Here is a 17,128-nt window from a genome sequence, read left to right as displayed (position 1 = left end):
CCCCACCTCCCTGCTCCGCTACCTGCGGCCCCCGGGGGGCGGCGGGAGGCCAGACCCTCCCGGCTGCGCTGGGACCGGGAGTTCCAGCTGCGGCGCCCGCGCGAGGTGCTGTGCGGGGGGGCCGCCTGGTGGGTGCCCCGCTGCGCGCGCACGCTGGGGCATGGGAGAAGGCAGGCTGGCTGGGTGGGTGGGCGCCCTTGATCTGAGTGGGAGGCTGAGGGGTGCAGAAGAGAGGAGGGGCCTCGTGTGTCCGCAGTGAGTGCCGTAGGAGTCTCACCTGGCCTGGTGCTGGTGGATGAAGTTAGATCTGAGGGTCCTGATGGAGGCAGAGTGGGACAAATCCCACCCCACATGAATAGGAAAAGCATTGAAAATCGGAATCCAGGGGGACAATTCGATTGTTTTCGAAAGTCCTTCCAGGGGCTGGACGTTCACAGGTGCCTTATAGCCTATGCCACTCTTTCACAAAGGGCATCTCCCAATACTCCTGCTAAGTACAGGTTATAATCTCTCCCATTTTTCTGATGAGGAAACTGAGGCTCAGGGAGTTTACATGACTGACCCAAGGTCTCACTGTATCCAGTGAAGGCAATGGAAGGCAGCCAAGAGAGGTGGAAAGACAATGTCACCCTAAGCTGTATCCTTGGTGCCTCAGTGGTAGAGAATCTGCCTGCCAATGCAAGAGACACAGGAGACTTGGGTTCAATCCTCAGGTGGGGATGATCCCCTGGAATAGCAAATGGCAACCCACTCCAGTATTCTTGCCTGGGAAATCCTATGGACAGAGGAGCTGTAGGCGGGCTGTAGTCCATGGACTCACAAAGAGCTGGGCATGACTGAGTGAGTGTGCACACAAGCTGTAGCCTTAACCTGACACACACAAGCTTAAGGAGTTCAAGAACCCTTAAGCTTGTGAAATTGTAAAGACAGTGTTATGTCTTTTTGGCTTTTTGGAAAAATTCTCATAGGTCTGTGGTCAAAAACAGTTTATGTCCTATGAAGAAAGAAGACAAAGGGGACTTTGGCTTAGATTTTAGAAGAATTTTCTGAGTTAGAGGTTTGCAATATAAATGCATGTATTCTCAGGGAGAGCTGGGGTGTCATCAAGGAAGCACTCTTCAGTCCCTTTTCCTCTGAGCCTCTCTGAGCCTGTTCTGAGGCCACTTAGAGGCTCAGAGCCTTTACAGAACATTGTTGAGCAGGGCCTCAGCTCTGCCTCAGGCCTTGAGAGAGGCCAGGGCAGAGCCAGGCACCAGAACAGAAGGCAGGGGGGCTGAGTGAAGAGCTTAGAAGGGTAGGAGATCAGAGTCTGAAGTCCTTGGACAGTCTCTGACTTTGGGGAATCTCCATGAAGCTGAAAGAGGCCTGCCTTTTAACCAAAATAGTGAAAAGTTGGTGGCAGTAAATGTCCAGTACCCGTGAAAGGAGTTAATTAACATGGGTGAAGGCAGTCACAGAAAAAGTGATTGCTGAGTGCATGTATGTAACCACGTGGGAAAAGCTTATGAGACAATGTCAGGTGAAAAATCAAGAAATAAAATTGTATGTTTCCTTTGATTATAGTCATATTAAATATGTATATTTGAATGCAAGCCCACAGGGGAAGCTCAGACTTGGAAATGGTTGTTAGGTTAGGGTGGTGTATAGTATACATTAGCTGCTGTTGCTGTGCTGATTCTTATTGTTATTACAATTCTCTTTCTGTAAGAATGAAACAACTAAGTTTCAGAGAGATATGATGTGCCCTTGGTCACCTAACAAGATTGTTTTTAGGATTTTATTTTTGACACCCAAGTTTTTCTTTTCACACTTTCTGGTGCCATATTGGGGACTTCCTTAGTGGTCCAGTGGTTAAGTCTTCACATTTCAGTGCAGAGGGTGCAGATTCGATCCCTGGCTGGGGAGCTAAGATCTCACCTGCCTTGTTGCCAAACAAACCAAAACATAAAACGGAGGCAATATTATTGAAGTAACAAATTCAATAAAGACTTTAAAAATGGTCCACGTTAAAAAAAAAATCTTAAAAAAAACCCAGCAACTTTTTGTTGCCATTTTGTTTTTGTAGTTATAATTTCCATTTTTCACACTTTCAGCAATGCTATTTTACCTTTCAGTAGTAGTAATATTTTGTTGTTGTTGTTGAGCCACTCCATCACGTCCGACTCTTTTCGACCCCATGGACTGCGGCTCTCCAGGCTTCCTTGTCCTTCACCAGAGAATATATATGTGTATTCCAGTAGTAATATAGGTGTGTTTGAAAGACAAGTCCCCAGTCCTGGCTCTACCACTATGAGTTATGTCACATAGTCACCATTCTGTGCTTAACTTTCCTCTTTTCTAAATGGGGAAGATAATAATACAGACCCTAGAGGATTAAAATGAGGTCACAGGTGTACCTGTGTTGTGCTAGCCTGGAAGATGATCCTGGCGACTTCATCCTCTGGGGGCTCACACATGGGACCCCATCAATCAATGAAGGTTATCTAGTGTTCTTTCCCTTTCTTGCACTCAGTACACAGTGCCCAGCATAACCCACATACTTGTTTCTTCTAGATCATTTGAAATAAATAAAAAGCCTGCTCTAACCCAAACTGGGGGGCTTCCCAGGTGACATTAATAGTAAAGAATCTGCCTGAAATGCAGGAGACATGGGTTTGATCCCTGGGTCAGGAAGATCTCCTGGAAGAGGACATGGCAACCCACTCCAGTGTTCTTGCTTGTTAATCCCATGGAAAGAGGAACCGGGCAGGCTACAGTTCAAAGGGTCTCAAAGAGTTGGACACAACTGAAGTGACTTAGCACACAACCCAAGCTGGACCCAAATATATAGGACAATTAAGGGATCACTCACTGGGACTAAGAGAGTGTTGGGTCTAGAGGCTGGAAGGGGTACCACATTTGCTATCTCTAATGCAAAGCTACTGCATGACTGTGGGCAAATTCCACCCTTCCCTACACCTAGCTTTCTAGTGAGGATACCCATCCCACTGCCCGTCATGTGACTGTATTATCTTGAAAAGTGTGGACCATCCATGGGATTTCCCAGGCAAGAGTACTGGAGTGAGTGGGGTGCCATTGCCTTCTCCCTAAGACCCAGCATAGCCAAATAAATAAATTTTTTAAAGAAGTATGGAACTGGGTGCGTAAAGAGGCATGAAAGGACTTCTGGTGTAACATGGATTGTGATCTAGAAAACACCCAAATGTTCATCAATAGAGGGCTAGTGAAAGCAAAACCAAAAAACAAACGAACAATATCATAATTCCATGCTGTGGGATACTGCGAGGCAAACACAGAGAATGAAGTAGGGTTATGTACAGAGATGTGGAAAGATGTCCAAGGCATAGATATAGAGCAGTCTGTGTGTGTGACATGAAACCATTTTATTTTTGCAACAGAAACAGACAGGGAGCTGCAATGTCTCTGTGGGGAGGCACTGGATCTCAAGCTTTTCCACCTCCAAAGATGCTGGCTGGATTACATCAATAGCAGGCTTGAAGCAAGGGTATTCCCCTTTGAGAATTCTCAGCCTTCCTCAGAGTAGAATGGAAAACCTGGGAAGGATTTCACGACCTGGATTCTTGAGCTCAAAGGGCTCACCAGGTGAACGTAGTTGCAGGCAGAGATCATCCCTCGCTTTGTGTACAGCGAAAGGAAACCTGGGTACAAGGCTTCAAAAAACTTCCTTCTAGCTGTGATGTCGTTCATCCTTTAGTGCCCTGTCTCAGGCGTGTCAGTAACCACGACAGATGAGGTCATCAAGATGATAATGGTGACAGAGTAGAGAAGGAGGATATTTCAAGAAATTAGCCCTTTCAGTAACCCCAATCAATAGTGCGATGGTTAAAAACAAAACCAAAAATGGTTTTATCCATGCTTTGCAGTAAGTAGAGAGAGTAAAGTAGGGCTATCCGTGCATGCATGCTAGGTCACTCAGTTGTGTCCGACACTTTGTGACCCCATGGACTGTAGCCCACCAGGCTCCTCTGTCCACAGAATTCTCCAGGCAAGAACACTGGAGTGGGTTGCCACGCTCTCCTGCGAGGCATCTTCTCGGCTCAAGGATCCAACCTCCTTCTCTTAAGGAGAAGTTGCTCAGTCGTGTCCGACTCTTTGTGACTCCATGGACTGTCTCCTCTGTCCATGGCAAGAATACTGAAATGGGTTGCCATTTCCTTCTCCAGGGAATCTTCCAGACCCAGGGATCGAACCCAGGTCTCCCGAATTGCAGGCAGACGCTTTAACCTCTGAGCCACCAGGGCAGACCTTTATCTTAAGTCTCCTGCATTAGCAGGCGAGTTCTTTACCTCTAGCGCCACCTGGGAAGCCCCAGGGCTATCCAAACCGACTTGGAAAGATATTTTCCCCCGCCCCCAACTCTCCCTTCAGGCAGATGATTGTGAAGGAAATTGCAAACAGAGAACAGACAACTGATATATCAAAGAGAGAGAAGTTCTTGAGACCAGGAACCTGCACTCAACCTCCCTGCCTGCCTGCTGCACGTGTGTGTGTGTGTGTCTGTGTGTGTCTGCAGGGTGGGGTGGAGGGGTGGATAGCCACCCAGCAAGGGAAAGGCTAGGTGTCAGTTGTGCCAGAAAAATCCACACAAGGGCCATTAGCGGCGGGGGACCCTCTGCCATCCTTGCCTGGGTGGATGCTGCAGAAACAAGATGAACCCTCCCCAGTGTCTCGGCACCGTGTAAATGGGGAGGTGGGGAAGGAACTCCAAGAAAACCCAGGGTTAACATTTCCTGCCAGCCTGGAAGGGATGGAGGTCTGAAATAAAAATAAATAAGTTCTTGTTCTTGCCCACTTAAGCTCTGGTCCAGGATCACCCTCACCATAGTAACACAAGCCAGAGGACGACTGCATGCGTGGCCTGGTTTCTCTACACGCTTGAGGACAAGCCTATCCTCTCACTGTATTCCCAAAAGATCCGGCTCCCCACTACCTTAATTTAAAATGGAGGCTTTACCGAAAGCCTTCATGGGGAGGTGGGAAGATGTAATTTTCACACCTCACAACAGAGACTTAGTAGAATCTCCTATTTCTCCTCCAGCCCCAGCAGTCTTCTCTGATTTGTGTTTCTTACATCTCCTCTTCCTTTTTTCCCACACAGCCTCTCTTCAAAACATGCCCCTCAGTCCCCAGGGCAATTCAGCATTTGCCTTCAGCTTCTACACCCACTCAGGGTTTTTCAAGCATGCCCTGTGTCCCTTCCCCAGCTGCTGACTGGCCTCAAGCCTGCTCTCTTCCTGGACAGATTATTGGGAGAGATAATAAGATTTTTCTCTCTTTTGTTTCCCCAGCAACTGTTGAGTTCTTAGTGTATATCACACTTTGCCTGATTTAAATCTCAGAGGAACTGCCTAGAAGTTACTATTATCAGAGAAAACTGAGACTCAGAGGAGTTAAGCTCTTTTCCCAGGGTCACACAGCTGGAGATTGGTAGAGAAAAGATCAAAACCCAGTTGGGGCCAGCTTCAGAGCCTGCTCCGTCAGTCACTCCTTAAAGCGATGCTGAGGGTCCTGAGCATTTTACTGCCTCTGAGACTTCATCTCCGGAGGAGGGAATGAATGCAGGCCCCGAAGGACAGACCTTTGGGGAAACCTACAGAGCTGTGTACTCTGCCTTTTCTCTGTGTTAGAAGCCAAAGGAAACACCCAGTCATGACATCAGTCACTGGCATCAGTCGGGGGGCCAGGTGGGAGGACCTGAGTGTGAGGGGGTCCTGTGGAGTGGGGCCTCACCTGTGGGTGAAGCAGGCTCTCAGGTGACCTTGCAGTGATTTGTTTCGGAGATGAATTCCAGCGACAGAGGGAACGATTGCGCGTGAGATGCGCGGGGATCCCATTAGGTGCGCTGGGCTGCCTCTTTCCCCACCCGAGGTCGCCCTGCAGCAGAATCCCCATCTGGGCTCCTCTCTCTGGCACAGCCTGGCCCTAGACAGGTGCCTCTGGCAGGTATAGCACAGCCGCAGCTCTCCGGGCCTGAGGGGCCCCACCAGAGCCAGGGCTGGAGGCAGGTGAGGTGGGGGATGCTGCTGGGCCACCTGTCTTCCTTTTAGCTTTCTTCCACCTCCCACCCACCCAGGGGGACCTCAGCTCCTGTTCCCCTGAACCAAGGCTCCTGGACCCAACTCAGTGCTGGGAATGTTCAGGTTCCAGTTCAGCCCCTGACCAGCCATGTGACCTTGGGCAAGTCAGCCTCCCTGGTCTTCATCTGTAAAAGTGGACGAATAAGTCTTCTCTTGGGATTCAATTGTGTAAGAAAGCCTGGCAAACTGGAGACCACGTATCAAGCTTTCCAGTTTTCAAATCAGCTTCTTATCCAAGGACAAGACACTGATCCCCCTCCTAGTTTTATTAAGTGTAACTGACATATAACAATACATATAACAATGCATAAGTTTAAGATGTATAACATAATGGCCAAATATATGGATATGATTATCACTGTGTTTAGTTAACATCCATCTTTTTACAGAGTTATATTTTTTTCTTGTGATGAGAATTTTTTTAAAGTTGCTCTCTTAGCAAATTTAAAATATACCATACAGTACTGTTCACTGTGGTCACCATGCCATACATTACATGCTCAGAACTTATCTTATAACTGGAAGTTTGTACCTTTTGACCACCTTCATCCATTTTTCCTATCCTGCTCCTCCACCCTCCATCTCTGGTAACTACCAATTCATTTCTGTGAGTTCAGTTTTTTTAGATTCTGCACATAAGTGAGTTCTACAGTTATCTGTCTTTCTCTGACTTATTAACTTAGCATAGTGCCCATAAGTTTCATCCATTTTGTTGCAAAGGGCAGAATTTCCTTCTTTTTATGGCTAATATTCCATTTCATATAGAGACCATATTTTCTTTATCCATTTATGCATTGATGGACACTTAGGTTGCTTTCCATGTATTGGCTATTATAAGTAATGCTGCAACACTTACTTACTGATTTTTAATAGTTGATTGAGTTCATACCTAAAACTTGACTGGGAAAGAATAAAATGCCAAGGCCTTTATAACATTCTCTAGCTTGATCATCATCTCCCTTTAAAGCAGGTGATATAATCATCATTACAGAGGTGAGCATGAAGCAGAGTGGAAAAGTCACTGACCCAGGGACCCCCAGCCATGTAGGTAGCAGAACGCAGGTCCCTACCTGGAGCATCCTGCTGAGAAACAGGGGTGGGTTGGCGTAGGGGTGGGATAAATGAGGAAGGCCAAATGGGGTATGGGAGCTTTCCAGTTGGAAGGAGGTGCGAAGAGGTATGGTGGGGCTGTCTGGAAGTTGTCTCTGCAAAGCAAGCCCACAGTCCTTATTTAGACTTGGCCGCTTGAGGCTGTGCCTATATGTAAGTATATATACAGCCAACTTCTTGGCGCACTGATGAAAACCTGGTGTATAAATTAAGGTACATGTGGGCATGCCTGCCACAGTGATTCTGTTGGGGAGGAAGAAAGAAGACCCTTCCCTCTGGTGCTTGGGCAAAGAAAGATCTCTTCACTCAGACAAACAGAGACCTGAAAGGGAGGGAGGGAAGGAGAGCTAGGGATGAGAGAGACAGAGGCGTCGAGACAGACTCACAGCCACTACCTAACATTTACCTACTTACTCGAAAGAGACATTCCTGAAGCACTCCCCTGTTATTTGCTGTACAGACTCAAAATTTATTTTCAGCTAAAAATTAGTGTATTAAGCATTCATATTCGTGAATATATTTAAGTTGAAGCTTTTTGAGTAGCCAGGGTGTCCTTGAGAAGACAGTCATTTAATGATGTGAGTGTTCTGGGGCTTGGGCAAAGGACAGAGCCTGGAGAAGTTGTGTTGTGAAGAGCAAAGAGCCCAGTGGTTTGGAGAGAAGTGTCACCTTTTCCACTGGAGCTGGAGAAATCTAATCAAACTCCTCTGCTGGTCCAGCCTCCTGGTGGGAGAGGGTGGCGGGAGGAAGACATTGAAATTTGCTTGCTCTCCTATTTGGGAGAAATAACTTGGCTCAGGCCATGGCCGCTCCAGTCTGTATCTGAGGCAGTTAGTCAATCCATTATAGGCTTTATTGCGTATCTGCTGGGTGCAGACTGGGTTTCCCAGATTACATTGTTCCCTGCAACCCTGCAAACTGAGTATTATTGTGTCCTTAGGAAGCTAAAGCCCAGAGAGGCTAAGGGACTGCCGTAACTCACAAGCCAGTGAGATGCATAGCCTGCACTGAAACCCAGGTTCATCTGGATTTGGAACCACTATGTTTCCCATGCCAGTGGTTCTCAGAGTGAGATCTCCGGGCCAATAGCATTGCTAAGGAATTTGTTAGAAATGCAGATTCTTTGGTCCACCCTAAACTTACGGAATCTGAAATTCTGGGGATGGAGTTGAGAAATCTGTCTTATTTTTATTTTTAAAAGTATTTATTTGTTTGTCTGCGCAGAATCTTAGTTGAGGCCTGAGGGATCTTCCATCTTTGTTTCGGAGTTTGAGGTCTTTAGTGGCAGCATGCGAACTCTTAGTTGGGGTATATGGAATCTAGTCCCCTGACTAAGAATTGAACCTGGGAGCTTGGAGTCTCAGCCATCGGACTCCCAGGGAAGTCCTGAGAAATCTGTTTTAACAAGTCCTCCGGGTGACTCTAACCCCTGCAGAGTTTGAGAACCATTGCTCTCTACCTCATTGCCTTCTCATTAGGAATAACAGATGTCCCTGCCCTCAGGGGTGTACAATCTGCTTGGAAAAACAAAATAAACATACATCTGTTTTGTTTTGTTTTTGTTTTTTTTTAAGGTGACTGGGCTTGCAGAGTTAGCTTTCTTGAAGTTTTAGGGGAAACAGTGGCCTTGGGGATGGCCCAGCCTATACAGGGGAAGAAGGGGGAGACTGGCTGGTTAGAGGGGATATCACTGCGTGTAAAGGTGGGAAAGCTGGGGTCAGACTTTTCCAAATGCAGTGAGGGAACCAGTAAGTCTGGCAGGGATGAGGCTCCATGAGGAAGGACAATGGGAGGCTGATGACTCGTGCTTTGGAGTTTCCAGCTGTGGAGCTCCCCCCAGAGATTCTGCCCCACTGTTCATTTGACAGTCCACATTTAGGAAGCATCGGCTGGGTGTGCCCGGCAGGGAGCAATGGGAGCTAATAATAGGCTCCCTGACCCACTGACTGCCTGCTTCTAGGCTTTCAGCCTTGGGCTCAAATGTTACTTTATCATGTGAAGCCTTCCCTGACCCTCCCTCATGGTAGACTACTTAAAGTTCCCTCCTTTTGGTCTCTCAGCACTTTGTACAGTCCCTGTCGCTGCCCTTGCAACCCAGTGATGGGCCATTTGCTGGTCTGCCTGACCCACTGTGGGCCAACACTGAGTCTCATGTAACTCTGGTTCTGGCACGTGGTGGGTGCTCAAATCTCAGTATTTGTTAAATGAGTGAGTGAGTGGATGAATGAATGAATAAATTGATCAATGATAATGTTTCCCCATGGGCACAACAGCTGTGTGCTTGCTCAGCTAAGTGGAAAATTGATGTCTATGAATTGATTCAGCTTTTTCATTGACTTACATCGTATCATGCAGGTGCACTTTCTTTGTCTTTAACAGATTCCTCCTCATTCATTTGTTGGCATATCTCTATTGAACGCATATTATATGACCAGCCCCTTACGAAATGCAGAGACCCAGTGGTGAATACAGGGCTTGCTTTGAGTGAACTTATTCTTTAATCTTCTGGGAGTTCCCAACATCTCATTATTAAGGTTTTTTGTTTTAATCATCACCCTATCATAGAGTGGATTTAACCTCTTTTAAATCAGAGATACTTTTGAAAATCTGGTATGATTTAGACCACTTCTCCAAAAGGAGATTTACGTTCTGAGGTTCATAAGCTCTCCCTAAATCTATCTGTGGACCCTGAGTTAGGACCTGCAGGCCTGAGGTGGCTGCCCGGTGGGTGTTGGTCAAACTGTGCAGAAGGTATAGAGCCATACCAAGCAGAATTTTGCCCCTCGGTATCTGTCAAGTGAGTAAGGGGGCCTGAACAGTAGAGTCTGAGCCGACTCCGTGGTCTCAGGATCACCATAAACTGATGAAGAGTCTGTGGTCAGAGTGGCCAGCTGTGCAGCACACAGGCAGAGAGGAAGAAATTCTGCTTCCTCTGAGGTGACAGCCTTCATCGCTTGCCTGTGATGCTCGCTGAGAACCTCCCTTGTCTGTCCACCTGTGACCAGCATGTGGACTGTGGGGAAATACAACTCCCTTAGATTCCTAGTTGAGGAAGTCAGAATGCGATGGTTACGAGTAACGTAGCTAGCGTAAAATTAGTCAGGAGAGTTATTATAAGGTTTATTGTTCTTTTTCGGGCTAGACCGAAACTAACTGATTGGAAGTCAGTCGTACTGATTAATACTAAAAGGACATGAACCTCATCAATAGATGGAAACATAGAGGAAAAGTCATACTACATCTACGAAGTGTCAGTATCAGGGGTGTCTATTTAAAAAAAAAAAAAAAGGAGCCCTAGCCTCCTGAGATTTGGAAATATATATGATGTAAAGAAGAAATTTTTGCTTTCACTTTCCCTAGAAGCATTTTGCCCTTTGTACACCATGAGAGGGTCTTCCCTGATGGCTCAGCGAGTAAAGAATCTGCCTGCAATTCAAGAGACACAGGAGACATGGCTTGGTTCCTGGGTCGGGAAGATCCCCTGGAGGAGGGCATGTCAACCCACTCCAGTATTCTTGCCTGGAGAATCCCATGGACTGAGGATCCTGGCGGGCTATAGTCCAAAGGGTTACAAAGAGTCAGATATGACTGAACAACTAAGCGTGTGCGTGCGCGCGCGCGCATACACACACACACACACACACACACACACACACACACACACCCCATGAGAATTAGATCTGTAGCCACTTGTTTAGATAATTGCTTTTACCCAAAAAGATAACAAAACATACCCAGCAATTCCACCTGTGGATGGATGCTCAAAATTATTGAAAGCAGAGTCTGGAAGAGATATTTGTACACCCATGTTCATAGCAACATTATTCACAATAGCTAAAGAGTAGAAGCAACCTAAGTGTACACCAAGAACTGAATGGATTAGAAAAATGTGCTATTTCCACACAATGGAACATTATTCAGCCTTAAAATCACATGCTACAACATGGAAGAACCTTGAGGAAATTATGCTAAGTGAAATATGTGTGCTTAGTCACTCAGCTGCATCCGACTCTTTGCGACCCCATGGACTGTAGCCTGCCAGGCTCCTCTTCCATGGGGATTCTCTAGACAAGAATACTGGAGTGGGTTGCAATGCCCTCCTCCAGGGGATCTTCCCAACCCAGGGACTGAACCCAGGTCTCCCACATTGCAGGCGAATTCTTTACCATCTGAGCCACAAGGGGAGTTGAGAAAAGATAAACACTGTATGATTCCACTTATATGAGGTACTTGGAGTAGTACCTCGTATTCATAGAGATAGAAAACAGAATGGTGGTTGCCAGGGCTGAGGGGACAGGGGTTATGGAGAGTTATTTTAAATTTACTGAGGACAGAGTCTCAGTTGGGCAAGATAAAAGAGTTTTAGAGATGGATCGTGGTGATGGGTGCACAGTAATGGGAATATGCTGAGTATCACTGAACTGTGTACTTGAAAAGATTAAGACAGCAAATTGCAGGTTACGTGTATCATGTCACAATTTAGAAAATGATAACAAAGCTTCTATCTCTCCAAGAGAGCCAGAAGGTTATAGCCAGGGCCAGGTCCCCAGGCTAAGCCCCTGAGGTACCAGGAAGATTCGAGCACTAGCTCCCCTTAGATTGAGAATCCTTTCCATTCCTTCTCAAAGAAGAAAAGACTTATTCAGTGTCCCTTTCAAGAGGGGAGGGAAATGGCTATCTGCCTCCTCCAGATAAATGGAGAAAACTCAGTTTACCATCCCTGGCCTATGGATTGTCCCATTACTCATGTAGGAGACTCTCCCATCTGGTTTTCATCTCATCACCTCAGGGGTAAGATCGGGGACAATGGGAGGAGTGGGAAGGAGGGGCTGACTCCCTTATCATTGCCTATAAGATAATTGAGAGGAAATCTGCCTCTGATCTAGAATAACTCATGCACACATTCAGGACACAATCCATGAGGATGAATATTAACCAGCACATGTGTGTGCATGCGCGCACACCAACACACACACTCAGCTGGTGGCCTATTGGGGAACAGGTGCAGCTTCCGTAGCAAGCGAAGGTGCAGGAGGACTTTGTGCACAGAACATGTGGACGGGGAGATAGACCCCCCCCCCCACCAGCTGCTGTAGTTGTGTGTGTGGAGCACAGAGGCTGGCTGAGCAACACCTCGACCTCAGAGTCCACCTTGGGGAAGCCCCATTCTGGAATGGGTCCCAAGCTCCTCTTTCTATCCATTGTAGATCAAAATAAAAATAATAATGTTAATTTGAGATCCAAGAACTATCTCTAAGCACTTTACCTCTGTTCCTTTTGATTCTTACAATTCTATGAAGTAGGTACTATTTTGTTGTTGTTGTTCAGTTGCTGTCACGTCTGAATCCATTGCAACCCTACGGACTGTAGCCCGCCAGGCTCCTCTGTCCATGGGATTTCCCAGACAAGAGTATTGGAATACGTTACCTTCTCCAGTTAGGAGATCTTCCTAACTCAGAGATTGAATCTGTGTCTCCTGCGTTAGCAGGTGGGTTCTTTACAACTGCGCCACCTGGGAGGCCCCAGGTATTGTTTATATAACACTTTTATAGTTGAAGAAACGGAGGCAGCGATTAAGTAACATGCCCAAGGTCAGATTTCAGTTCTCACATCTCTGGACATCTGGAATCAAGTGTTGGAACCCCGTATCTCAGCCCGAGAGTTCTATGGTCATAGCAAATCTTTCACATCTACATTTCTTGTCCCTAGGTGGTGACCAAGCAGCCTGCCCTGGAGTAGGTGAGAGTTCCACACACCAAGGGAGTTATCCCCTGGCCTCCTGAGCCTCCTCCCAGAGTAGATCACCAACAGAGGAAAAGGGAGACCAGAAGGAAGGGAGGAAAGAAGGGAGCTTTGGAGAACCAAGGTCCTTATGGACACCACTTTGGGACTGCCCAGATCTATTTTTTTGTCCTCCGTGAGAGCACCCCAATTTTCCTCTTGGAACCCAGTCTTCCCCTTTACTGAGTCCAATAAGGTGCTGGTAGGGTTACATGGATGGACATGTGATCCAGGCCTGGACAGTTAGGAAAAGCCTACCCCCAGGACAAGATTATTGGAACTCCTAGGTTAGAGGAGTGCTCTTCCCACTGAGATAGCACTATCTGGTAGAATATGTTTTAAATACTGGAGGCCATCTTGGCATCAGATGGAAGAACCTATCTGAGAATGAAGCCAACCAGAGGAGGGTGGAGCCAAGAGATGGTGTGATGGATGATTTTATGCCAACTTGGCCGAATGCTACTATGAAGGTATTTTCTTTAGATGAAATTAGCCTTTAAATTAGTAGACTTAAAGAAGATCATCCTCCATGATGTGGGTGGGTCTCATTCAATCAGCTGAAATCCATAATAAAGAAACCCTACTTTAGGACATTAGGGTACTAATATCCCCTGAGGAAGAGGGGGACAGATTACCTTCAGACTCAAGCTGCAATATCAGTTCTTTGCTAGGTCTCCAGCTTGCTGGCCTGCCCTGCAGATTTTGGACTTCCCAAGCCCCATATCACTTGAGCCAATTCCTTAAAATCTTTTTCCCTGCCTTGACACTCACAGATGGCCAGAACAGATTCCTGATATCATTGTTTTAACACTTGGATCCGACCAGATCTGGCATTAAATACGCCTGGATTTTTCACTATAGTAGTCGTCTTGAATTGAATTTCTGTCACTTATCTCCTAAAGGGTCCATCTCAGGAGGGATCAGGAGCTCACACTGACTGAGCTCTATGCCAGGCCCACCGCTCCCCTTGCACAGTCCCCTGGCGTTGAAGGATGCAGAGACATTTGCATGGACATGAAGTGGACAGGGTAGAGTGAACATGTGCAGAGACACGGGGAAGTGATAGAGCACAGCAAGCCCAGGAAATCCACGTGTGGCGGATGCAGAAAAAGTGACGGGCTAGAGACTGGGTTGGAGACGTTGTCAGGGGCTACGTGACGCAGGATTTGAATGCCAGGCTGAGGAGTTTGGACTTTGTCCCGAGGACAGCAAGGGAACCACTGAAGAGCGTTAAGCAGAGCAGTTAAATGAACTGACTCAGGCTTTGGTTGGTTCACTGAGCAGTGTGAAGCACACAGGATGCAGAGATAACAGAAGCAGAGAGAAATCATTTTATGGCTGGTGCTTTTCCTGGTGCTCTTGAAATAATATCCTAGACATCACTTCCCTCTCATCTACTGGAAGCAGTAAAGCACAGTGGTTAATGATGTGGCCTGCTGGAGCCACCCTGCCTGGCTCCCCATCCTGGCTCTGTCACTTACTGTCTGTTTAACCCCAGGAGGGTCGCTTAAGTCCTAGTGCCTGTTTCTTTAGTGAAAGTAACATCTTTGTCCACCTCTTACTAAAGTCTTGTAATGATTACGTGTCATCACATACTTAGGCTCAGCACAGTATTTGACGCGTGGTAAAGTGGCACAGCTGGGAGGGATTGAGGGCAGGAGGGGAAGGGGACGACAGAGGATGAGGTGGCTGGATGGCATCACTGACTCGATGGACGTGAGTCTGAGTGAACTCCAGGAGTTGGTGATGGACAGGGAGGCCTGGCGTGCTGCGATTGATGGAGTCACAAAGAGTCGGACACGACTGAGCGACTGAACTGAACTGAAAGTGGCACAGTGGTAAGAGCCCGCCTGCCAAGGCAGGAGATGCAAGAGACATGGGTTGGATCTCTGCGTCAGGAAGATCTCTTAGAATAGGAAATGTCAACCTGCTCCAGTATTCTTGCCTGGAGAATCCCATGAACAGAGGAGCCTGGCAGGCTACAGTCCATGGGATTGCAAAGAGTAGGACGCCACTGAGTGACTGAACACACACACACAGACACACACACACACACACGCCTAGTAGTTAGTAGCAATCTCACTCCCACCAAGGCCAGCGGGCAGCCTCCTAGGGTGCAAATCCCAGGCCCCAGGGCACCAGCAGAGGCAGGCCCCTGCCCTCTGTTCTCTCCCTGTGCCAGCCCCACCTGCCTTCCCTGGAGACCTAGTCTGCCTCTCCAGTTCTCACAGAGGCACGGCCAGCCCAGGCCTTGGGGAGTTGGGAAGGGTCACTGCAGGGACAGGAGGAGAAAAGGGCTTTCAGTTCTAGAAACAGATTCTCCTCTACGTCTCAATCTTGGGAATTAGGCTGGAATTTGGTAAAAACCAGTTTCCCAGCCCTGCACAAGCCCAAAGAGGGTGTCCTGGGATCACAGAGTCTGTCAACTCAGCCCTTTCACTCCGTCTTCCAGATGCAGAGGTGAGAGGCTCAAAGCCGCTCCACCCCAGGGACTGGCTGTGGGAAGAAACTTCAATGACATGGACACAAGGCTAAAAGTTCAGAGTCAAAGGGTAGCTTTGAATTCCCGGCCGTTTCATCCTGTCCCCTCACTGCGCAGTGCAGTGGAAATGGCAGGTCTAACTCCACCTTAGGGGGACTCTGGACAAGACACCCTCTTTGTGGCCCTAATTTTCTTGAATACCCACTAATGGGGGTTAGATTCAAAGGTGGTTAAATAGTGTTCTACTTAGGGGCCAGACGTTTGATCCGTTTTAACGGTTGCCTGGTTGGCTGATTAGAAAGAGTGCTAGGATTGAAGGAGTGATGTCCGCCCTGCATGTGGGAGGCAACGGGTGGTGTGTCGGCAGTCTTTGGCCTGGATGGGTTTTTCGTCCTGAGTACTCAGTCTTGGCTCTGAAGTGGATTCCCATGTCTGGCCCAGTCTCCCAGGTGGGCTCTGAGCCTCAGTTGTGCCTCATGCATCACCCGCCCCTCCCCCACAGCAGGCCAAATACTACTTTTAAGCCTCCCTTCTATACATATTCTCTGAAGTTTCCCAGTTTTTAAGTGGTTGATGCCAATGTCTGCTGGGTACTTTGGGCTCAACCTGGAATAGCTTTGCAATACACGAGAATTTATTTCCTTGAATCATGAGAGTCAGGCGTCATAGAAAAGGAAGCTGAAGCTCAGGACTTACGTTCCCCCTGTCTGCAGCTTCCCTTTACTTTATCCCCTCTTCTGGCCCTGTCCAATAGCACACTCTCCCGGCTCTTCTTTCACTAACCAGGGGCTCAAAGCCCTCTTTGCCTCACTCATCCAGTCTTGATAAGCACTGATAAACTCATTGACCCTGAGGTGCCAATAACTAAGAATAGCTGGAGATGAATTTCAAAGGGTGAGATTCCAGGCATGAAGGAGCTGAAGGCCTCAGCAGCAGTAATTGTAGGTCATATGAGGTAGTAACCATCCTTGAAGAACTGAACATTCATTGCTCTTCAACTGTGGGAAGAATTGTCCTGCTAACAGCCTAAACACTGAGACATACCAATGAGGGTTGCCCTGCCCCCTACAGCTCAGAGTGGAGAAAGGTATGGGCTCCTGAGACAGAGCACCTGGGTTTTGAATGCCAGCTCCACAACTTCTTGACTGTGGGACTTGGTGAAAGTCATTTCACCTCTTTCTACCTCAATCTTCTCTTAATAAGATGGGGTTGATGATGGCAGTCCCTACCTGGTGGAGTTGTTGAGGGGAGTAGATGAGCTTACCATAGAAAGACCAGTACCTAGCAGACAGCTGATGCTAAGTGCTGCCTGTTAGCCCTGGGCTCCTTGGTGGTGGTGGGGGGTGGCAGTAGGGTGGGGCAGGGGGGGAGCTGCAGGAATCTTGCTCATTGCAGTTTGAGGTGGCAGATACCAGGGTCCAGCTCAGGGATGGCACATAGGAGGTTTCCCTCTAAGGAGGGAGCCCTTCCTTCAACCTTCACTTTGGAATTGTTGCCAGAGCCAGGTTAGGAACCAGATAAGGAAACATAGAATTCCTCAGCATGGTTGCTGTCTCTGGGAGCCAGCTGTCAGGAGATCCTTGTGGCTTTGTCTCTTGTGTGATCGGAAAATCCAGCAGTTTCTCCCTCTCTCCTTCCTTCTCTCTCTGCTCCTCTC

This window comes from Ovis aries, chromosome 15, assembly GCF_016772045.2.
Source record: "Ovis aries strain OAR_USU_Benz2616 breed Rambouillet chromosome 15, ARS-UI_Ramb_v3.0, whole genome shotgun sequence".
Lineage (NCBI taxonomy): Eukaryota > Metazoa > Chordata > Mammalia > Artiodactyla > Bovidae > Ovis > Ovis aries.
Note: the sequence above shows the minus strand (reverse complement) of the source record.